This window comes from Diceros bicornis, chromosome 8 (assembly GCF_020826845.1).
Source record: "Diceros bicornis minor isolate mBicDic1 chromosome 8, mDicBic1.mat.cur, whole genome shotgun sequence".
NCBI lineage: Eukaryota > Metazoa > Chordata > Mammalia > Perissodactyla > Rhinocerotidae > Diceros > Diceros bicornis.
In genome coordinates this window covers 63,876,164-63,901,118 of record NC_080747.1, presented here as the reverse complement: position 1 = coordinate 63,901,118, position 24,955 = coordinate 63,876,164, and the positions used below count along the sequence as shown (strand labels likewise).

At 39.0% G+C, this 24,955-nt stretch overlaps 1 non-coding gene across 1 annotated transcript; it reads left to right on the top strand.

The window, feature by feature from the left end:
* Positions 1 to 16,763: 16,763 nt before the first annotated feature.
* LOC131409872 (U6 spliceosomal RNA) lies at positions 16,764 to 16,865 on the top strand. The gene has a single exon (XR_009221059.1). It is a non-coding gene; the product is annotated as a U6 spliceosomal RNA (small nuclear RNA).
* The last annotated feature ends 8,090 nt before the right edge of the window (positions 16,866 to 24,955 follow it).

Here is a 24,955-nt window from a genome sequence, read left to right as displayed (position 1 = left end):
TAACTACTACTACTACTACTACTACTACTACTACTACTACAGCATTTAATAATTCCACATATATCACATTATAAACACAACTATATATAGAAGAAAACCTATTTCCTAATATATCCTGTAAGGGAGAGCTTAAGGCTTGTGGATAATCAGTCTGCCTTGTATTGAATATAGGCTTAAAAACCAAATGTGTGTGTGTGTGTGTGTGTGTGTGTGTGTGTGTGTATGTGTGTATATTAATTAGAGTTATGGAAAAAAATGCATAGGACTCAGTACCATTAATAGAAATATCAAAATTCATGAGTTACTTCTTAGGCAAAGAGAGTTTCTTACTTTTAAAAGTTCATAATAATCATATTTTATATTTACATAGTACTTTATAGTTTATGGGCTTTCCTAGATGTTATGTGATCCTCAAGCATTCTATGGACTTGATACGTGTGGCCTTTGTGTGGTACAGGCTGTAAGAGTGGTTACAGCTGATAACGACTAGTTATCAACAGGAAAGCCAACACAATTTGGCTGTAATCCAATAGTATAAAAATGGTGCTTACAGATAACCTGCCATTATGAAATTCCCAGCTCTTAAAAAAGTAGCAAACCCACCAAATGAATGATCAAGCAGATTATTCCAGTTTGTGTTGGCTGCCATTTTAGTCAAGTTTAACTAAGACTTTAATTACCCTCAAAGAATTCTTTGCAAGATTATCACATTTCTCATCAGAGTTTCTGCTGTGGGTTAAGGCAGTATTTGTGATGGCCACAACTCATCCATGAAATCAATTTAGTGAGTAGAGACACACAGTCTGAAAATGAAATAGAATAGAACACAAAATGTCAGAATGCATCACAGGTAACAAAGGTAAGTATGTTTCATGAAACTTTTGTTTTAGTGTTTTATGTGTATATTATGTGTATACTGAGTGTTGATACTTAATGTAGGTTGTAGTCAAAAAAAGATTTGAAAGCCACTGGGTTAAGGCATTATCTCCAAAGGGCATTTCAATGAAAATATAGTTTTTGGGTGGATGTCTCAGAGCACACAGACTTTTTATTACGTGTGGTGGAGCAGTGGAGAGAATCGCTGGGAGGTAAGAGGTGTTGATGGCTAAAGCGCAAGGAGGACAGAGGAGCAAAACTCCACCTGATTTAGGGTTATACCTAGTGGTGGTCCTACTCTTTGATCCTGGCTGTGACTAAGGAGATTAAGATATATCTTTGGGTACCATTGGTGGGAAGAAAGGCAAAAGGAAGAGGAACAGAGAGAAGAGGGAAGGAGAGCAAGAGAGGGAGTGTCAGAGCAGGATAACATGAGTCAGAGCAAAGGTTGGGATTCATATGTGAAAAAGAGAGAGGAAAAGAGGAGGAAAAACTAAGAGATGTATAAGATGAGGCTTTGCAGATAGAATCATTCTGTGTTAAAAGGATGCCTTTGTCTGCCAGTAACATAAGCTTGGCTTGAATGATTTAAAAAACAAAAATATTTATTGATTGATTCACTGGTTCGGTGATGTCGTAAGGACCATCCACAGCTTTGCCCTCAATTTTGTTTCTCTTGTGGATATAGGATGACTGTAAGATCCACTGGGACTCCTTCCCATTCAAGGAGAAAAAGGCTGGATTCCTGTGGTTCTCTGAATGGCAAGCGATAACTTCCCAGAATCCTCCAGCAAACTTCTGCTTACATCTTATTGGCCAGAATGGAATCACATGCCCATTTCTGAATGGATGACTGACAGAGGAATGGCATTACCCAGACCAATCAGACTTCTCTCTGGAGCTAGGATCAACCTCCTTTGGGCACGTGGCTAGATGAGAAAGCAAAATTGAGGTTCTTTTAGGAAGAAGCTGAAGATATCTTGTTGAGTAAGCAACAAACAAAACTAACGACATACAAGAATTTAAAAAAACTTTGGTAACATATCCTAGTAGTTCTAGTGGATTTAATATTAAACATTTCTATCATTAAAACAGTTTCATCTATAGAGACATATTATGTCATTTTCCTTCTCAGGGAAGAATGCTTTTGGAGGTGTTTAAATAAAAGCCAAGAAATCAAGTACAGAAAGCTTCTATTTTCCATATACTTTACCACCAAAAGAAATCTCAACTTTTGCCCAAAAGTAATATGCCGTATTCACTCCCGCAGAGACAATGCACAATGATTGACCTCTGTTGGAACAAACACCATGAGAGAGAACCACTAGCCATTGTGCAGAGCTTTACTTCTCTCTCTGAGTCCCTCCCCCACTCAGAAGTTACACTTCAGCATTATCCTCCTGCATACTTGCCAACTTTCTGCATCATGACACAAAGACATTGCTGGTTAGGATCATTCTAGCCTGAAGAAAGGCAAGCACAAAGCCAGCCAGGCTTAGATGAAATGCGCAATGTTTGCTGAATGGCCATGGTGTTTTGAGGGTTCCCTTTATGAAAGACTAGCATAAAGTAAATAGCCCACAGTTGCTCAAATCTGGGCTTTGGTTTCATTGCCACCATCCGCCACTTCCCCACCCAGGAGAATTACAGCTAAGTGGTATTTGAACTCCGTCCCCGGGGGAGTGGTGAGTAAGAAGAAAAGCACGTTAGAGCACCAATAAATCATTTCTGAAAAAAAGGACATTTCAGGAAAATGAAACAAAGTGTAGAAAAAGCCTTAGCTTGCAATCTGTTGTTGCAGAGTTTGAACGATGGCTTTCCTCCCTGCTTAGACAAACACCGTGCAGGAAGCTCTGAACAGGAAAAAAATGTTCTGTCCAGAGCCAGAGAACAGAATAGCTAACGATGACTGTCATTGTTACTCCATTGTCCATTTAAAGAAAATGAAGGCAACTAGTTCTTTAACTCTTTCCCATTGAACTTCTGATTATTTCCCCAAGTTCTACAGTGGGGACCCAACAACTCTAGAAATCCAATGAGCCTGGAACGTGGTTTTTCAAAGTTATTTCAAAGCTCAGCTAAATCCCCAAATAGTTCAACCAGCTTCCCCTTGTGCCCCGGCTACAATTGCAGGTAAATTGCTCTCCTGGGGATACCCACTTGTGGTAGGGTAGATGGGAACGTAATGTGCATATTTCATTCACCAGTGTTTGTAAATACATCGTGAAATTTGAAAAACATACCTTTCTTGTGTGCACCTTGTGATTTTCTATTTGGCAAACTTTGCTGTTGTCCTCCTGCCTTACTTTTCCTCTGCTGCTCAATTCCAATGCTCAGTCGTCTGTGAACTGACGCTGTAGCACCATCCCACAACAATGTGAGCTGAAATTTATTAGCTGAGCTTGCTGCTGGCTGCCTCCATAGCAACCAGCTGAAAATATTATAGGACGTTCCCCTGAGCCCATACTGAACAAAAGCACATCACCACTTCTTTCTGTTCTAACATTTGTCTACCGCAAGAGGAGCTGGGCAGAATTCAGAAAATATTTTTCAGCTGGGAACAGAAATAACCAACCAGGTCAAATGCTAGGCCTTATTTCTTTGGATGCTCTGCTGATTGTCATCTCACTCTAACGAAGGATTCATGCCATTCACCTTGAATCAGTCACTTATGTTACCTGAATTTCTATTCTGTGCTTCCTAAAATTGACATTGCTAAGATAAATAAATTCTTATAATAAGTGGGGATTCAGTGAGCCAGTGGATATATTTAACTAAATAATTTCTTTTATAACATGTTTTAAAAATAATATTTTAAAATTTCAAAAGCTCCTTAGGACATTAACTAAGGTTTTGAAGAAAGCCTAAGGCACTGATTTTCATTCTCTTCTAGGAGTCCTTCCAGCTTTAAAATGTTATGAATTTATGAACATATGCTACCGTATTCCCAATACCAGATTCTGGATTATCATTTTTCATGAAGGTTGAAGAAATTAGTTAGATATCGACTAGGCAATGCAAATCTATGCATAAAGCAACAGATAGCACGATTCTGTCATTACATATAGTATCTTGCACATCATAGGTGCTCAAAAATTATTTCTTGATTCTTGGAAACTTTACATTTTTCAATTACCAGTTTGATAATTATACAAACTATACGTAGTGGGATTTTCAAATAGATGCCTCATTGCATAGTAATATATTTTGTAGCTTATATAACTGTAATATATTTAGAAGGGAATTTATTAACTTTGTGCTTTGACAGGATGATATCTGTCATTCCTATCATCCTACACAGGATCTCTTTGTTTAATTATGTATGTGTATGGCTTTACAGAGGATTGCTAGAGTGCTACTTTTCCTTTCATTATACAGAAGTCAGATATTAAAGGAGTGAAAACCACAAAATTCCTCCTCAGGAATATTCCAAACCAGACAAACAGAAAACCAAAAAAGCTTTGCCCCATTTGACCCTAACCATGCTAGTTGGGTTCAATGTCTGTTCTACTGAGGTCCAGGTCCTTGTGTAGTTGAATTCAGACCAAGTGATGTATTTTGTTCCACAGGAGACAAAAGAGCACCCTTACTCCCTTGGTTTTACAGGCATTGTCCTGCCTCCTTCTTAAAAACCCTGCCAACTTACCCCATCAGTTCTCTAACCTCCTTCTGAAGCTTGTTGCCTTGTTCACGCTTCTGATTCCTGACTTCCAGTAATCTACTGAGTCATTCCAGGTGTGTTCAGCTTGAAGTGTCCCTGGACACTCATCGTCATCATCATCACTATATCTCACAGTATTACTATGTGCCAGCTAAGCACTATGCCTTACATAAATTATCTCATTTAAACCTCATAACAACCCTATGAGGCAAGTACTGTTATTCAGTGCTCAGGTTATTAAGAAAGCACATAGCAAAGAAGAGGTAGAGCCAAGAATTTGAACCCAGGCAGTCTCTTAACTGCTACCTCTACTTCTTCCAAACTCTTGCCCAAATGGAGAATTGACTATGAGCCACTTGGGTAAAAACCAGGCTTCCTAACCACATGGCATTGCTACCAATCTTGGGGAGGGTCTAGTTCCAGCTGCATAGAATGATTCTGCCTTCCAATGGTCTTCCCTCAATTCTTTTAGTGGCAAGAGGCTTTAATCATTTCCTTTGTACTCAAACTCAGCTTTTTACTTTTTATCTACACAATATGCCACAGATAGCCCAGATTGCATTCATTATGAGCTATCGTGTCCCTTGTCACTTGTTTACAGCAAGGGCTCTGGCTTGGCCTTAGCTTTTAGGTGAAGTCATCTTAGAAAAAGTCAAGAGCCACAGAAATAGAGTTTTAAAAATGACAAACATTGCAAGCATTCATTTTATACTCCCACAATCTTTATTTTCCAATTTCTGTTAGTTGAAAACAAGAACAGTGAGAGATCTTAGAAAATAGTGGATCTTTAGAAATACTTACAACTATCTATAAACAAGAGCCAAACACACTCACTCCTATATCCTTACTCCACACAAACCAGATAATATTAAAAAGACTTGGAAAGTGCCTTGTATCTACAGATACACTACAAAAACCTAATCACACACCAACAAATGGAAGACGTGAATAGCAAATACTTGGCTTACTTTTTTTTTAATCATACAAATCAAAAGGATAAAAAGACTAAAGTAGGGATTCAATTAAGAACTTAGCGGTGGCTTTTAAAGGGGGGCATTTTCCAGTAAGTATCTCAGTCAAACTAATATTACAGAGCAAGAGAAGGTCCCTCTGAGGACCTATCTTGCCTGGTGGAGAAGATCAAAGCAAGATAAGAGCTCTACGTGGGTTGTCAGGGTGCAGGGCAGAAATATTGCTAGGTAAGGGAATGGCCCTCTCACTTAATGAGAATAATAAGAAACACAGCTAAAATCTTAGCTTGGTAGGAAACGAAATATCTAGCTTCTGAAATATCACTGTGAGTTCTGAGCGACAGAAACAGGAAGGAAGAGTGAGCAATACTCCAATCTGTGTTGCATTCGGCCTGTTAGGAAACCATGTGGTGGTGCATGTGATAAACTCCGTCGTTGCTCTTGCCTCAACGATCTTCTCTTGGAATCTTGAACCACACTGGGTTTTTGTCAAATGAGCGGATGGTCTGATCCTGAATGATGATCCTCCACCTGAATACAGGGTTCTGGGCAGCAGAGATCTGGTCTGTTGTGTGCATAGCTGTATCGTGAGTACCCAGAGCCCAGTAGGTGCTCAGTGACTATTTGTTGAATGAATGAATGCACATCTCAGAGGCCAGAGTTTGAGAACAGCCTGAGAAATATTTGGGGCTCTTTTTTATTTTATGTTTTTTTCTTTGTATCGATGTCATAATAATCTATAACATTGTGAGGTTCCAGTTGTATATTATTATTTGTCAGTCACCGTATAAAGGCGCCCCTTCACCCCTTGCGCCCACCCCTCATCTCCCTTCCCCCTGGTCACCACCAAACTGTTCTCTCTGTCCGTGTGTTAGTTTATATTCCACATATGAGTGAGGTCATACAGTGTTTGTCTTTCTCTGTCTGGCTTATTTCACTTAACATAATACCCTCCAGGTCCATCCATGTTGTTGCAAATGGGATGATTTTGTCTTTTTGTATGGCTGAGTAATATTCCATTGTATATGTATACCACATCTTCTTTATCCAATCATCTGTCGATGGACACTTGGGTTGCTTCCATGTCTTGGCTATGGTGAATAATGCTGCAGTGAACATAGGGGTGCATAAGCCTCTTTGGATTGTTGATTTCAAGTTCTTTGGATAAAGACCCAGAAGTGGGATAGCTGGATCATAAAGTATTTCTATTTTTAATTTTTTGAGGGATCTCCATACTGTTTTCCATAGAGGCTGCAATATTTGGGGCTCTTTTGCTCTTCACTTAAACATGGTGACCAAAAAAGAAAAGACGAGAAAGAAAAGAAGCAGAAAATATCATGGGTCATCTGCTGTAGCAACTGAGTTATTTTGTTCATATTCAGTTTGTATTTGTGGCTCCCTTGCATAAAACATGTCTGAAGATACAACGGAATAATCATGTGTTTTTACATATGTATGTGCACATGTGTATGTGTGATTGTTCTTATTGATGTAGGTATACCAAATCATGTAGCTATAGCCATGTCTATGGTTGACTTCAGTTAACTCTTCATCAACTCTCCTGGAATGAAAGACTTTCCTAATTCTCCTGATTTAGCAGTAATTATTTAGAATTATAAGAATCAAGTTTGACTCATTAACAGAACAGTCCATCCCTGTTAATAACACAGCCCTGTGATAACAAGAGAAAGATAATCTGGGAAGGTCACTCCTCCACTCCAGAAATGTCATGACATCTAAATTGGGCATTGGTGGCCATGTAAACAAATTCAAATTACCTTCCAGCAAAAACCTCAAACTACTTGTTTGAGATGGTTTCGGCTAGAAGACGTGAATCCAGATCAAAATGAAAAGCCACAGAAATACTGAAATAGCTGAAACAGAGACATAGTCATTACAGGAAGCTTAGGAAGGTTCAAAGGAGATTAAAAAAAGAAAAAGAAAGAAGAGGAAAAGCTGCAGCAAGAGAAGCTGGTGGCATTGCCCATCCCTCCTGGAAATAATGATATCCTCTGAAGAGGAAGGGGAAGGAGTTAGAGGTGCAAAACAAGCAGCCTAGACAGGGACAAAACAGGAAACAGGAGTGCTGATGAAACCGATCTGTAAATCGGGAAGAGAGCAAAGCCTCAAAGCCACAGTGCTGTTAAAGACACCGTAAGAGGACAAAATAAACGTGTGAGGGACTCAGAGTGAACTATGGATTGAATAACGCATTTACAAATAGATAATGAAGTCTCAGTTTTCCTATTGAAATGACCTGGAAACAGGCTTAGTCCTGTTATAATCATTCCAAGAATGTTTTTTTGTACTAGATTTGCATTGAATCAAATACTGCTTGAAATAAATAGACCTTCAAATTTAGAGGAATTCTGTTGTTGTTGATATATAGAGATATCTTATAATGGTGTTGGTTAACAACAATAAGTAAAGTTTAGTATATTGCCCACAATATGGGTAATATCATTTAATTCTCACAAATCTTAGAAAGCATCTACTATTACCACCCTCAGCTTCTAGACGAAGTCTCTGAGGTTGCATGATTTGTTAAGGGTCGATGGCCAGCATAGAATAGTTTCAAGACGTGAATTTCCCACTTATGACTCTGGAACCTATGTTCTAGCTACCATTCCATCTCGCCTCCCATTTGGTCAGTTATGGTGCTATTTGATCAATATGTGATATTCTACTGAACCTATATCTACTGGACATAATGAGCTACCTCTAGCTCATTTCCATTTGTGTTTGGTCTGTTTATCAGAATTGCTGTTATTTATCTTTGTCAACCTTTAGAGGGAGAGACAATGGGCAGTAAAATGCCCAGAATTAAGGAGCAAACCAAGGAAGAAAAAAGAAGTCTAGAGAGAATCAGGTCTGAAATGGTAGAATACTAAAGGCAGCTCGGATATTCCAGATCCTGGAGTTCAGTTCTCTCATTACAGTGAGTAACCTACTGACTCCCAATTAAAAGTCTTGCTAAAAGCATCTTAGTAAGTCAGTGACAACATCCCTTGACCACACGGGGGATGACCAGTAGTTATTCTTCTTATATTTATTTAATAGTATCATAATACTTTTGGGGGATTACTGTGTTAATAATCTAATGTAACTATTATTATTATTATTATTCATAAAATAACAGTTTGGTGTGGTTAAGTGATTTGTCCAAGGTCACATAACATATTTGACTTTTCAAATTTCTCCAAACATTATTTCATTCAGGAATTATACTATTGCCAGCAAGGCCCAAATTGGATTGAATTTAAGCTTATGTCACTTAGTGATGGTTGTTTTTAAAGAAATAAAAACTTTGCTTTGGAGTCTGGAGCTGATGTTTCTCATTTGGCTGCCATCCCAGTATTGTGGCATGCAGAGGACATTTCCTCAAACAATCAGGACAGTTTTGGATGCTCCATTGCTCTTTCATAACCTAGTTGGTTTGCCATGCTCCTTGGGTTAGGAAATGAGCCCCTCAGGCACTGTTGCTCAGAGTTATTTAAGATCTTAAGAAGGCAAATTCTAAATGAAGAGAAAGGCCCACAGATTCCCATATGGATAAGATCAACTCAAAACACCAAGGGGATTTCATTCGTGCACAATCATGTTGCTAGGATTTTGAGGACAGATGTGGAAAGATACACATGCTGTGGTCGCAATGTGAGGACATTCTTCTGTGTTTAAAAACACTCAAGGATGCCTTATTTTATGCTGAGCTCCAAGTCAATATGCTTTTTAGTAAATGCTTCCGGGCTAAGGCTGTTGGAGGAATGGGAAGCTGGCAGCTTAGTCCATTCTAGACTAGACTTCTAAGATTTTCTTTCTTTTGGATTAATGGGGCTCAAATATATTCATGTGATGAAACATCTGAAAATCACTTTTTGCAGAATAAAATGAAATACAATTACTTAAATTATTGAAAAACCAAGCATATAGTTTTGTATTGAACCAGATACTATTGTGTACTATTATAAGAATATGGTAATATTATTAAAACCAAAGGAATATAAAATATTTATGGAGGAAAATTTAAAATTGAGGAAATTCTATCCATCAACTTATCTTTTTTCTTAATATTTTCTGTGAAAGAGACTGCTAGTTGCCTACTCTGACATCCATTCTCCCCTTCCTTTTTAACAGAATCCCGATTTTTAGCAGGGCACAGTCTCTCAAGACAAAAACTACATTTCCCAGCCTCCCTTGTGGCTAAGTGTGGCCAAGTGACTATTTTCTGTCACAGATATGAGAGTATAATTGCTAGCTGGAAGATCCAGAAAGGCTGCTTAAATGGATTCAACTCAGCTGGGAAGGGTTCTTTCTGCTTTTCCTCCTTTTTTGGTCTACAATGCAGATGTAATAACAGGAGCTTTAACAGCTCTGAGATGGCCTTAATAATAAAAGCCACATATTAGGATAATGGAGAAAAAAAGATAGCCCAGGTCACTGATGACATCCTGCAATGGTCATAGCTAGACTGTCTCCCTCCAGACTTCTTTTACCTGAGAAAAAAACTTCCAAAATTCTGGCTTGCTTTAGGTACTAGTAGTTTACATTAAAAAAAATTTTTTTAATTGAAATTTAATTGACATATAACATTATGTTTGTTTCAGGTGTACAACCTAATGATTCAATATTTGTATACATTATGAAATGATCACATAATAAGTCTAGTTACCATCTGTCACCATACAAAGTTACAAAATTTTTTTCTTGTGATGAAAACTTTCAAAATCTACTCTCTTAGTAACTTTCAAATATACAATACAATATTATTGACTATAGTCACCATGCTATGCATTACATCCCCAAGACTTATTTATTTTATAACTGGAAGTTTGTACCCCTAGATCACTTTCACCCATTTTTACCACACCCCAATCCTCCTCCCCTCTGGCAACCACCAATCTGTTCTCTGTATCTATGAGTTTTGTTTTGTTTTGTTTGTTCATTTGTTTTGTTTTTTAGATTCCACATCTGAGTGAAATCATATGGTGTTTGTCTTTCTCTGTCTGAATTATTTCACTTAGCATAATACCCTCAGGGTCCATCCATGTTGTTGCAAATGGCAAGATTTCATTCTTTTTTATGGCTGAGTAGTATTCCATTGTGTGTGTGTGTGTGTGTGTGTGTGTGTGTGTGTCTGTGTCTGTGTCTGTGTCTGTGTCTGCGTCTGTGTGTGTATACCACATCTCCTTTATCCATTCATCCATCTATGGACACTTAGGTCGCCTCCATATCTTGGTTATTGTAAATAACGCTTCATTGAACATGAGGGTGCGTATATCTTTTTGAATTAGTGTTTTTGTTTTCTTTGGATAAATACCCAGAAGTGGAATTGCTGGAGCATATGGTAGTTCTATTTTTAATTTTTTGAGGAACCTCCATACTGTTTCCCATAGTGACTGCACCAACATTTTTCTTTTATGTGCAGCAAAATCTAATTGTAACTGATATATTAGCAATAAATACTCCCGACCCCCAGTCCTAATATTGAATTTTAGAGCTTGGACACTTAAAACTACTGGTAGTTAGTATAATACAAGAATATAGTTTGAACCACAGGTTTGGTTATAATTTGTGAGTTTCCTTAGAAAAACTATAAAGGTAATTATTTAAATTAACTTCTATCTTTAGTTTGGGAAGTCTTGCTTTTGCAAAAAAATAAGAAAAGAAAAATGGCACTAGATCTCATTAGTTTCTGGTTCTCTCTCTCGTTAATATCCAGTAATGGTATAAGTTACATCTTAGTCAAAGTATCTCTTCTCCTACATACTTACGTAGTGCTTTAAGTTTATAAAGTATACCCATATAATTATCTCATATGATTCTCATAATAGATCCATGAAGTAAGCTACACAAACATAATTATTTCCATTTTTGCCAATGTAGTAACTGGATTTTCCTCTTCATTACATCACTTTGAGGTAGATGAGACTATTATTATCCCTAATACGCAGAAAGCGAATCATGAAATGCTCACTTCATCTCACCCAATGCCTTGAAAACAAGTTGGCATTTAACAAATACTTGTTGGATGCCTGGATGAGCAACTGCGAGAGTGAGTGAACAAGGAAAATGAGGCCCAGGGAAGTTAAAGGAGGTAGCAGTGTCACAACATTGGAATTAAAATTAGAGTTTCCTCACTCCATTCTAATTTGTTTCCCATTACACTATGTTGCCTCTCCCTAGGAATTCATTCCCCAATTTGCTGAGTTCTCCATTTGGATGTACAGTCAGTGAAAGGCAGTGTTCAGATGGTCATCAAGGGTGAACTTCAACTGATGCCCCATCACAGCGTTGCACACATCACAAAAGAGTTTGCTTTCACTGGCAGCTCTCCCAATTTTCACTTATTAATGCTGTGCCAACAAGAATTGTCCTTGACAAGTGACCGTGCTGGCAACATAAGATCCCTTTAAACAAAGTCCTTCACATGGATAGCCAGCAAGGAGTTCCATATCTAGCTTTGCCTGACACCTTCACGCAGCTAGAGGATTTGTTTCACTTGGGAAAATGTTCTAGGAGGCTTTGCATGTGGTGGCGGTTGTGGTTTAACTTGAGGGTTTAAAGATTTGAACTAGGAAATAAAAGAGCCACAGTGGACTCGAACATTTAGAACATATTCATCCTTCTGAAAGAACTGAGAAATGGAAAAGACCCCGAAAGACTTGAAAGGATCACACTGATTCACTCCAAGGTATGTGTCTAAAGTGAATGTACATTGTTTTGCAGATAACTGAGAGAGAAATATTAAATGATTTCTCCACTAAGTCATCTAATCCAGATCCAGATATTAACTATAAATTCTAAGTCCTACTTTAGTCAGGGAGCTAATGAGAAGAATTTCTAAGCCTGTCACTTGCTACTTGTGTGACTTTGAAGAAATTATTCTCTCTGATCCTCAATTTTAATATATTTATGATTAGAATAATACTCCTTGACTCTCACAGTTGTTGAAGGTTTAAAGGAGATGTTGCAAGGTGCCTAGCAATTTAGAAGTCACTCAATTCCATGTTAGTTTCATTCCTTCCCTCTTTGATACTGGCTCCATTTTCAGAAACCCTTGCTACAATCCATGACTAAGTAGAAACACTGAGAAATCCAACACAACTTTATCAAAACCTTCTAATTTGCTTTAGTGTAAGGAAGTTTAAAAACTCCCATAATATGTAAAATTTACAAAAATTCCTAAGACTATGTAGAAGACACTTGGCCTGGTTCACTTGATCTGCAATAATTCTGGTTCTTTTGTGTGCTTTTGGCCCAGATTCTGCAATAGGAATCAGAATATTGAGTGGAGACATTTTGGTGCCTATCACCTTCTCATGGTGTTGACCCAGAAGTCCTTACTTATGCTTTTCATAGTCTGCTTTTACTTTATTCAGCAAGTATGTTCGAGGCACCAATATATGCCAGGCACTAATAGAGGTGCTGAGGATATAGTAGCGAGCAAAACAGATGCAAGTCCTCTCTGTTAGTGGGGAGGAGACAGACAATAAACCAAATAAATATGGTCTATTGGTAAGTGGTAAGCATGATGGAGAAAAATAAAGTAGAAAGGGAGATATAGAGTGTTAGGACAAGAGTTTGCAATTAAAATATAATGGTCAGGAAAGGTCACATAAGAAGATGAACCAGTAAAGACCTGAAGGAGCTAGGGAGTGAGCCATGCAGAAATCTGGGGGGAGTGGAGAAGGCCTGGGAAGTACATAGACAGTGAGGCAGGAAAGTGCCTGGCATGTACATAGAACAGCAAGAAGGCCAGTGCGGCTACAGCACAGACAACAAAGGAGAAAACAGTAGGACATAAAGTGAGATGGGTAAGGAGGCAGACAGGGGGTAGATTCTGTATGACCATTATAAGGACTTTGCCTTTTACTCTATGTGAAATGGAAGCCTTTGGTGGGTTTGAGCAGAAGGGTCACATGATCTGACTTACCATTCTGACTGCTGCGTTGAGAAATAAACTGAAAGGCAATGAGACTAGTAAAGAGATTATTGCAATAATCTGGTGAGAAATGATGCAAATATTTGCTGATGAATCGGATGTGGGGCGTGAGAGACAGAGGGGAGTCAAAAAGGACTCCAAGTTTTTTGGCATGAGAAAGTAAAAGATGGCGTTGCCATTAATTTATGTGCAGAAGAAGACAGGAAGAACAGGTTTAGGAAAGATCAGCAGTTTGGTATTATTTTTTATTTTTATTTTTTGTGAGGAAGATCAGCCCTGAGCTAACATCCATGCTAATCCTCCTGTTTTTGCTGAGGAAGACCGGCTCTGAGCTAACATCTATTGCCAATCCTCCTCCTTTTTTTCCCCAAAGCCCCACTAGATAGTTGTATGTCATAGTTGTACATCCTTCTAGTTGCTGTATGTGGGACGTGGCCTCAGCATGGTCGGGGAAGCGATGCGTTGGTTCGCGCCCAGGATCTGAGCCCGGCCGCCAGTAGCGGAGCACGCGCTCTTAACCGCTAAGCCACTGGGCCGGTCCCAGCAGTTTGGTATTAGACATGCTAAGTCTGAGACGATTATTAGACATCCAAACACAGATGTTATGTAGACAACTGGATATCAAGTCAGAGTATAGAGGAGAAATCTGGGGTGGAGATATAAATTTGGATGTTGTCAGCCTATGCCTGATATTTAAAGAAGAGAAGACAGATATATGTGTGTGTAGAGCCAGGCAGGTGGGTAAGAGGGGTACATACAGAACTTAGTCTCATGGCTCAGAGAACTCGCTCCTTCAAATCATTTGGATGTAGGGTGCCTCAGAGAAGAAGAGGGAACCACTGAGTTCAACAGTTCTAAAATCCTTCAAGTGAAAAAGATGATCAGCAATGGGACAGCACTGACTAGATTGGGGTCTGGGAGGGGCATGAGAAAGCTCCAGGGACTATAGGTGAAATGGACAAAATAAGGCTACTGAGTAAGTAAATGGACTCCCTGACTCACCCACAGAGTGATTCAAAGAGAATTGTTGGACATTCAGACTTCATAATATATTGCTCACACAACATGGTTTATCTGTTCATAACTTTAAAAAGATTAGAGGCCGGCCCGGTAGCATAGTGGTTAAGATCGCGTGCTCCACTTAAGCGGCCTGAGGTTTGCGGGTCTGGATCCTGGGCTTGGATCTATGCACCACTTATCAAACTATGCTGTGGCCAGCATCCTACATGTAGGGTAGAGGAAGATGGGCATGGATGTTAGCTCAGGGCCAATCTTCCTCAGCAAAAAGAGGAGGATTAGCAATAGATTATCTTCCTCACAAAAAAAAAAAAGAAAGAAAAAGATTAGAGAGTACTCTTACTCAATAATTCTACTTTTTGACATGAATCCTCAGGAAACTAATTGTGGTAAAATATTTAGATGTACAGTTATTCATCACAGTGTTATTTATAATAATTTTTTAAAAAACTAGAAAAAATCTAAGTGCCCTAAGAAGGGGAATGGTTAAAAAAATTGTCATATACCTGTAGGATGAAATATTATACAGCCATTAAAAGCATTGTTTACAACAGTGCTTAATAACATGGGAAATGACTATAGAATAATGTTAGATACAAATTAACATAAAACCCTGTATATATAACAAGATCCCAATTTTATACATTCATGTGTACAGAGAACACAGAGTGAAAATAAATACAGCCAATACTTGTCAGTGGTGTACTTGTGTTTTTTTCTACGTTATATATTTCTATTTCTCCAAATTTTCCATCAGGAGCAGATATTATTTTTATAATCATATTTTAAAATTTTGATTGAAAATTTTAAGCGAAGTTTAAAATAAGAAATTCCTCAAGTCAGCACCAGGCCTCCTTGGGTCGCTCTGTCTGGCAGCTGATTCCTCTGTTCATTTCGATTATGAGTTCTAAGAGGTCTCCCAAATATTCGGTGCCTTATTCCTAGAACAAGTGGTCAAACACAAGTGATTGGGCAAAAGACTCAGGATGTTGAGTAAGAGCTGAGCTGGTGGAAAACTTGTGACATTGGTGTGATGGATCCAGGAGTGATCTCCTTGGCACACCGGAGCCTTTCAGCAGACTGGATTTCACCCATTTGAGCTGGCAATGGGCCCGATTGTTTCCAGGACACCTAGAACTCATCATTTGTGGCTGGATTGTTCATTCATTTATGCTCCTGAATTCTTTGTAGCAGAGTCATTTCCTGTTTAAATCTCTTCAACTTTTCCTCTTTGACCCAGGACTGACTGAAAATTATCTTTGTTCTATGGGGCGTGGAAGATTCTTCACAAAGGTAAGCCATTTGTGATATGATAGTCTGTCATGGCAAAAAGGCAAAGTAATTGAGAGCTACAGTTAGTCCATCTGTTTTGGGAGTGACCAATAGTAATCGCAGGTAGTACACCCATGCAAATTGGATTAGTACCTAGCATTTTCTGTATTGGTAAATCCACCCAGGTTTTCCCCTGGGAGGCTGGTTTTAACATCTTTCAGTCTTTTAAGATTGGGAAACCACCCAGGCCTCCCAGCTCTTGGCAAGCAACAGATTGACTTCATGGTGTTACTCAGCATTTTGTTTCTTATTGAAATGCCAGGCTCTGCACAACTGGTTTGTAAAGTCTGAAGATCCTCCCGGCGTGCCCACAAACGTAGCAGCCTCAGGAAGAGGGAACACAAAAGGACACAGTGAGAACAGGGGAAAGGCTTTATAGCTCTGAGCTGCTGGAATCAAGCCGGTCAACAGCCTAGACTCTTGTTACTCTTAGAGCCCTTCCCCTCTCTTCTCCTGGCTGCAATCCTACCTACTCTTCCAGAAGCACCTCTGATGCTTCCTTCCCCAGCCTAACCTAATCTGTTCCTCTTCTACGTTTCTTATAACACTTTTGTTTATTTGGTCTTACTTAAAAGTCTTCCTTGTGTCACTCTTATTTAAGTGAGTCTTATATGTGTATACCTCTCTACTAGACTGTAAGTGTCCTGGACAATTAGAGTGACCTGGTTTAGTCTGCATCCCTCTTTCTTAGCACAATGCCTGGCACTTGTTAAATACAAATGCCTGAATTGAATGGCACTGAATCCTAATCTAAGGAAAGGATTTGATTTAGAGTAGATCTGAGAATGCTGAGTCATTCACAACTGCCTTCCTGGGTGGACCTGAAACCTTGGGTGGATCTCAATTACTTCTGGGTTTGTTACAGCTTCTGCAAAGGCAGTATCTCCCAGAGTTGCTATGACCTATAGGAATCTCAGCCTTCACTGGCCTTAATATCTGTCTTTAAATGATGATGCAATCACATTTATTTTAATACTTCATATACTAACATTGTAAAGATACTGAAAGGACTAGCATGGCCTTGTGTAATGAAGAAAAGCAAATTCTTGAAGTGTTCATTTTTTTCCTTAGAAAGTAAGTATCCATGCACAGGGGAGTAGCTAAACTTTCATTATGGATCAATCGAGTGGAATGGGATGAAATAAAATGATAATGTAGATCTATCATGGAAGAATTTTGGAGTGCATTATTGGCTAAAAAAAAAGTGTAAAGTGGTATCTTTACTATGATTCTATTTTTTTGTAAAAACAAAACAAAAGATAACTTCTATGTAAAATATGAGAACACATACCTGGCAAAAACACTTGGAAAATTATACAGGCATTTATTTCTCCTATAGTTAAAGTGTCCATAACAAGAATTGAATAGAGCACAATTAGCTAATTATGAAACATAATTTATATGAGCCACTCTTAGAACTGATCGAGAATTAGCATCATCAGAATAGAAAACAGCTGCTGCTTACCCTGGCTGTTATGGACGGTGCTGCAAGCAGAACCGCACAGAAGAGGTGCTGGGAAATCAGAGGACACTGAACACTGGAGAAAAGGGCAAGGAAGGAAGAGCCTCTGTTCATTTTTGTAGTTTTTGACCCACCATTTTTTAAACCTGGCAATAACCAAATACACTTATGGTTATGAAAACACATTTATTATTGAAATTACTGTGGGAAAAATCCTCATTCCGCTGTGAGTCTAAAACTTCTCTGTTCCCATTAAAATGTTTATAATCTTAGTTTTAAATTTAAATTTGATTAATTTTTTTATCTTTTATTTTTTTGCTGAGGAAGATTCACCCTGAGCTAACATCTGTGCCAATCTTCCTCTATTTTGTATGTGGGTCGCTGCCACAGCCATTGCCGCTGAGTGGTGTAGTCCACACCCAAGAACCAAACCCAGGCTGCTGAAGCGGAGTGTGCCAAACTTAATCACTAGACCACAGGGCTGGCCCCAAATTTGATTTATTTTTGGTAGCAGATACATTCATAAAAGACAAAATTTAAAAGGCATTTAAAAGTATTTATACAATGAAAAATTTTTCTCCCACTCCTACTGCCCAGTCACCTCTCCCTGGCTTCAATCAGTGTTGCCTGTTTCTTAATATGTTTTGATAATTTGAGATTTCTTAGGAGTACACCTATTTTGCTAAAGTTGAATAACTACATACTAAAGCATTAACTATCGTTATTTTCAAATGATAGTATTACAAGAAATATTGATCTCTTTATAGCTTTCTGTAAAAATTTTTTCCCATTAAGTAAACAAATTAAAGATAATTTCCAAAACCATTTTGTTGGACTCTGCGATAGCATGTCTAAATCTTGCATTGTCCTCACTGTTTAATGACTCCATTTCTCTGCTTCAGGTCTTTAGTCTTGGTTAACAGTACAGCTAAAGGAAAGAAATTTCCTCTTAAGATACTTTTTCTTCCCTACTCTTCCTTAATCCGTACCTTGTGAAAAAAATACATATCTAAGTCATATTCCGAAAACAAATTTCTTACTGGAATTTCTGGGTATTATTTGACCCCTACTAATTAAATAAAAATAATTAATTAATGTCTAATATGCTTGATTCACTTAAGATATTTAAGGTAACAGCAACAACAGTAACACATTCTTAGGAGACATTTACCTTGCTGGGATGAGTTGGAAAAGATCATATTTATTTTTAAAATAAGATTAAAAGCTTGACAATTGGAAATGGGATAAGTGGTAAATGGCTGCATTTAAATTTTATAAATATGAATTCTGATCTACTTTCACTATGCCTGGAGTCAAGTGTTTTTCTAGGCATGTTCTAGACATGAGAATTTGGACAACAGTACCATTTATTCATAAATACAATTTACCTGCCTTGGAGCAGACGACCCCTGACCAAGGAAAATCTCAGCCCTGGTCTTGCTGTTATGCCACCTATAACTTCAACCCCAAATTTTTACTTACTATGTTTTCTCTTCTATATTCTCTCCTCCTTCTCTTGTTCTTATTCATCTTATTTTTCTTTCTGGCAGATAGATAATGTAAACCTAGGGTGGTCGAGTCGAATGAGCACTAATATAGGACTTAAGGAGCCAGGGTTCTAGTCTAGTTCTCTACTAAACTAGGTAGCTTAGGCAAGTCACTTTAGTATTCTGGTCCTTCATTCAACAAATATTTGCTAAGCTCCTACCATGTGCTAGAGGCTGTTCTAGGATGCAAAGGTGATTAGGACATGACCTCTGTCCTTTGCATCTGTATACCTGGCCCCTCTATGTGCCCCTAAGGAAGCTGGATCTCAGGACAGCAAACTGAAGCAGTGAGTGGGCACAAGGATGTGGCACTCCCCACATGAGGCAGTGTGCTAAATGTGGGCACTGTGACAACACAGGAGCCCAGGAGCAGAAGGCACAGAGTGTGGAAGTAAAGTAATGCTCAGTCGGATGGTGCCAGGGAGCAAAAGGTGGCAGCAGTGATTTGGCTCTATGCCCTCGGACAGTGCTAGCTGTTGTGAGGGCTGCCACGATCAGAAAGCAAAGCAAATGTGCACATCCGGGGTGGAGCATGAAGTGATTTGTTATTATAAACAATCAACTGTCTAAAATTGTCACAAGAATGCAGGCTCACTCTGAGCCTTGAGTTAGAGAGATAGTAAGTTTGGCAGTCAAGGAGAATTCAGTGAATTTGAAGCAAATCATTTCGTAAAATTAACTCCCTAGTTCTAGAGTAAGGGGCTCTTCTTTCTCTCCCCAGGACCCAGCATTCTTGATGCCATGACACTATTGAAGGAACGTATGAGTGAAAAAGCTTTATGGAAATTGAAAGTATATAGGGAGCATATCCTTGCTGGAAAATTGGGGGAAACTGGTAATAAAGAGCTGAGCATTTATCTCTTAAAATAATAATGACACATAAAATGTAGTGGAGTGAGTGGTCTTATCAACACCTTTACTCATCAAGAGTGCTCACTGTGAGGCGGATGCAGTAAAATGTTGGAGAGGAGGAGGAGAGCCCTGTCCCAGTCCCCTCTCCAGGTCACCCTGAGGAAGTGACTTCTACAAGCATGAGGACCTGGGCAAGGAGAGGTTTAGTGCCAGCCCAGTGGCTGATGAAGATGGGCACTGGGTGGGGGCAAAAAGAAGGCGAGCTTTAGAGTCAATGATTAGAAGGTAGAACTTCATTTTCACATTTTGCCATTTACTTTTGGCCAAGCCAAACACATTCTGAGACTCAGCTTCCTTTTTTGTAAAACGGATTAACTGTCACCACCTCTTACCCCCTGTTCTGAACTTCTTCCTGTTAGAGAATTGACTTGCATTAGAGATTTACATGTGTAGATACATTCTTCTTTTAAAACACAAATACACTCTGGTAACGCCAAGTCTTTCAATCACGAGAAATACAAAGTACCTTCCCACTCAAAGTTGAACCAGATCTAATGCTGCCAGTTCCTGGAGACAGGTCAGAGGGGGGTCTCTTAGTTGGGCTGGCTGGATTGACAGGTGTTGAGAGTAAAGATTCAGGAAGAGACTGGTGGACAGGTCTGATCATACAAGTGCAGGTAACGACCTGAGGAAACTGTTAAGGGCTTGCTCTGGCACTATCAGGAGAAAGAGCAGGTCACCTAAGGGTGGTAGCAATCCAGCCACTAGAGAACAAAGTCAGGGATTCTTCTTGGCCAAAGAAAAGCTGAAAGGAGAAAGACCCTGAGTTGGAAGAAAGTCAGACAGATGTGCCTTTGAATCGTGGCTGTGTTCTTTTTGGTGACTCTTCATTTATCATCTGTAAAAGAGTAATTACGTGTAACTCAGAGTATTGTTGAGAGGATTAAAATAGAGGATATATGTGAATTCCTGGCATGAAGTAAACACAATAAATTGTAGACAGTATTATTGTTTAAGATGCCCATATGAAGGATGTAAATTCATGGCTGAAAGAGGAGAAGACGGGAGAAGAGTCAAAGAGGAGTCGGGCTGGGGTCTGAGGTAACAGATGAGATTTCTGCCACGAAGATATGTTGTATCATCAAGTAACATAGATTTTTAATAGGTCAGGTTAGGGACTGGGGCATCTGACTGGTCAAAAATGAGCCCCATCTGGCTGGGACCTGAGTGGGAAAGGTACTGCAGATAAGACAAGAAGTCTGATTCATGGAGGCCTGCTGTATCCTCAGGACAAAAGGGGGGGGGAAGGGAGGCAAGATTTGCCAGGGCCTGATGACAGAGTCCAGACATGACTAATTTATACCGGAAACACTGAGTCAGAAAATTGAGTATATATAAAAAAAATTCAGTGAATGATAAATGGTTTCTTAGAAATGTAGCTCTTTGCCCTCAAACTGTTTAACCCCGTTAGACTCCAGTGAGTTTCAGACTCTGATACTGCCTCACAAAATGTGTGATGTACACTCTTCTATTTTCCCAAAATAGAGATAACTTTCTTTAAAAAGGATAAAGCTAACACCTACTCCTTGCAAAATAAATGCATAAGTAATAAAGGAAAGTATAAAGAAAATACGAAAATCATTTTAATTTTCATCCATTTTATTACCGGTGAAGTAAAACTTTTTGTGAATTTGCCATTTCCACTAGTGTGAATTGCTTACTGTACTCTTATGTTACACTTTAAAAAAAAAAATTACTTAACTAATAGGTTGCTTGCCTTCTTCCTTATGGATCTGTAAAAGGGTTTTATATAGTAAAGATATTAAATCTTTCTCACATATTCCACTCATCTCCTGGTTTGTTGTCTGTCTTTTCACTTTGTCGTGTTCTTTCTCACATGGAAGTTTTAGGTTTTTACTTTGATTTTCTTTTCAATATTGCCACTCTTTAAATGCCCTACAAAATCAGACAGAAGATCCTAAAGATTCAAAATCGTGGTGATGAAGATAAAAAGATGACCAACAACACAAGGGTCTATATAACTGCCAGATGAGTGGAACAGACAATAGGTGCTGTGGGAGTTGTAACTTCCCACAGCAAAATTCCAAATTCCGCCAAATTCACCCAAGTCCTAACAGCATGAGCTCTGGGGCTAGACATGCTGTGTTTGAATCCTGGCTCTGTCAGTGACTAATGGTTTGAACTGGGGAAATTTGCTTAAGCTGCCTGTACCTCAGTCTCCTCACCTGTAAAGTGTAGGATTTTTGTTTAGGGTGTGGAGTTTTGTGAAGTTTCTGGCATACTGTACACTCTCAATAAATGTTAGCTCTTCTTGATATCTGAGAGTTTTTAGCCCATGGCCGGATGAAGAAATGGGATTAGAACTAGTCCCAGGGTGGATGTGAAGGAGACTAGACTAGAGAGGGGAGAAAATTCGAACCCAAGGTCCCTGAGAATCTGCACAAGGTCGTGATGCACGTGGCTGAGAGCTCTGATGAGTGTTGCAGGAGTCACCCGAAGGAGGAGCTGTTCTGAGGGGTGGCTGTGAAGTATGCATATGAATGACAGAAAGCAACAACCAGGGAAAGAAAACAAAGAAAAGATGAGCTGGAAAAGACAAGAAAGAACTTACCAGAATTTCCTGTAGGAAGGACAATTTTAAGTAAAAAGAAGAAACTGGAACGAAAGTCTCTCAGCCACTGTGTGAAAGGAAATGAAATTCAAGATGCAGTCAGAAAAAAAAAGCTGCCAACAATTGGTACTGAAATCAAAATAAAGATAAAATGTGTCCCAGCCCCACCAGAATGACAAAGTGAAAAAGACCAGTAGGAACAAGTATTGGAACAAAAGGTACTGCTGCTGGTAGGAGTGCAAATTGGTGCCAATCCTTTGAACAACTATTTGATAATACTACTCAAGCTGAACATACACACAAATCTACTCCTAGGTGTTGACCAGACAGAAGCGCGTGTATTTGGTCACCAAAAGATATTCATGCCAATAGCAGCACTAATCATAAAAGCCCCCAACTGGGAACTACCCAAACGCCCATCCACTGAGAATGGACAGACACATTGTGGTATGTTCTCCAGGTGGAAGACTACACAGCAACGAGAACGAAGGGCTCACAACAACATGGATGATGACACTCACATAAACGAAGGGCTCACAACAACATGGATGATGACACTCACATAAACTGAGCAAAAGCAATGGACACAAGAGTACCTAGTGTGTGATTCCATATGATTCCATTTATATACAGTTCAAAAACAGGCAAAACTCATTTTGATGTTAGAAGTTGCCTTAGTCCGTTCTGGCTACTATAACAGAATAACCTAGACTGGTGGCTTATAAACAACAAACGTTTATTTCTCACAGTTCTGGAGGCCGGTAAGTCCAAGATTAAGGCGCTGGCAGATTCGGTGTCTGATAAGAGCCCACTTCCTGGTTCATAAACAGCCGTCTTGTTGCTGTGTCCTCACGTGGCAGAAGGGGCAAGGGAGCTCTCTGGAGTCTCCTTTATAAGGGCATTAATTCCAATCGGCTCCAAAGGCCACACTTCCAAATACCATCACATTGGGGACTAGATTTCAACACATGAATTTGGAGGGGGACACAAACATTCAGTCTATAGCAGAAGTCGAGATATGGTTATTCTTGAGGGGTGGACTATTGACCAAAGAGGGCACAAGGCTGGGAGGAGGGCTGGTCTTTGGAGGTGCTGGGAGTATTCAGTTTCTTAATTTGGGTGATGACTACACAAGATGTTTAATTTATAAAATATCAAAGTGTATATTTATTACTTGTGCATTTTTCTTTACATATTTAATTCGTCAATTAAAAAATTTGCCTGTATTAGACATTAATACAAATTATTAAAAATCCTTTGCTTACAAAAGGTGTAGCTGCTTATTTTCAGCTTTATGTTGGTACAGACAACGATTTTGAACCTCATTTTCCTTATTTATAAAGTGTGGATAATAGTACCTGCATCACAGTAGGTAATACAGGTGAAAGAGCTTTGAAAATGGTGAAATTGCATACAAATTGCTAGGGGTAGAATGCTTTGTCCCCAGTCCTGATGTTACCTTTCTACTTGCACGACAGCCCTGGTCTCCCCCACCCACTGCTCCACCCCAAAGGGTGAAACTGATGGGTAAGTTTGGCAAGTATAGTACATCCTTCTTCAGTCTTTCCCTCTTGGAAAACCCCTGTTTAGTGCAAAAGATTATTGAACCTTAGAGAACTTGAGTGCATTCTCCAAATTTAGACAGATAATAAGTGACAGAGATAGTATTTGAACTCAGCTCTCTGATTACAAAGACCATGCTTTTAACCATTCCACTATACTGTCTGCCTAATAAGTAATCTGTTAAATATAACATAAATGCTGAGTTGTATGGTACAGCTAAGAATACAATAGGAATTCAGGTAAGGGGGTGTTCTATGTAGGGATCAGTTAAGGATGACTACGTGAAAGACTATAGGGGTCAACTCCTGCTGAATTCTCTCTGTGTAAACCCAGGAGCCAGTACAGCTGGAATTAGCACTAACATACCTCCAGGCCTCACTAGAAGAGGTGTGTATTGTTGGCAAAAACAGCTAGCAGAGTCTAACCCCAATGCCACTGGCTGGGCCCTAGCCCTTACCCAGTTTCTCCCTTGGTTTAGCTACAGTTTATTGTTTACCTCTGTTGGTGGTTGCCTTTGAATTCCTCTAGGATTTACCTCATAAGCCATTCTATGGTATGAGATGGGACAGGAAGCCTATTTTCAAGCACCTGAAGTCTGAGAATGTGCAAAGGGCATGTTAACAGCATTTCATACAGGAAGATCATTTATTTTTATTGAGGTATAACTTATCTTCATGAACAGCAGTGATGATGTTCAGTAAGATGGGTTTTGACAACTTTATACACCCATGCAACGACTAACCAAAACAAGACATAGAACATTTTTATCACCCCAGAAGCATACTGTATGATTTTGTGTATGTGTGTCTGGCTTTTTTCACTCAACATACTATTTTTGAGATTCATCCACATCATTGCATTTGTCCGTAGTCTATTTCATTTTATTGCCAAACAGTATTCCATTGTATGGATATACCACAATTTGTTTATCCATTCTCCTGTTGGTAGACATTTAGGTTACATCTAGTTTGGGACCACTATGAATAAGGCTGCTGTGATCATTTTTATAACAGTCTTTGTGTGAACATATGTTTTCATTGCCCTTTGGTAAACAACTAGGAATGCAACTGTTGGGTCATGAGGTAGATGTATGTTTATCA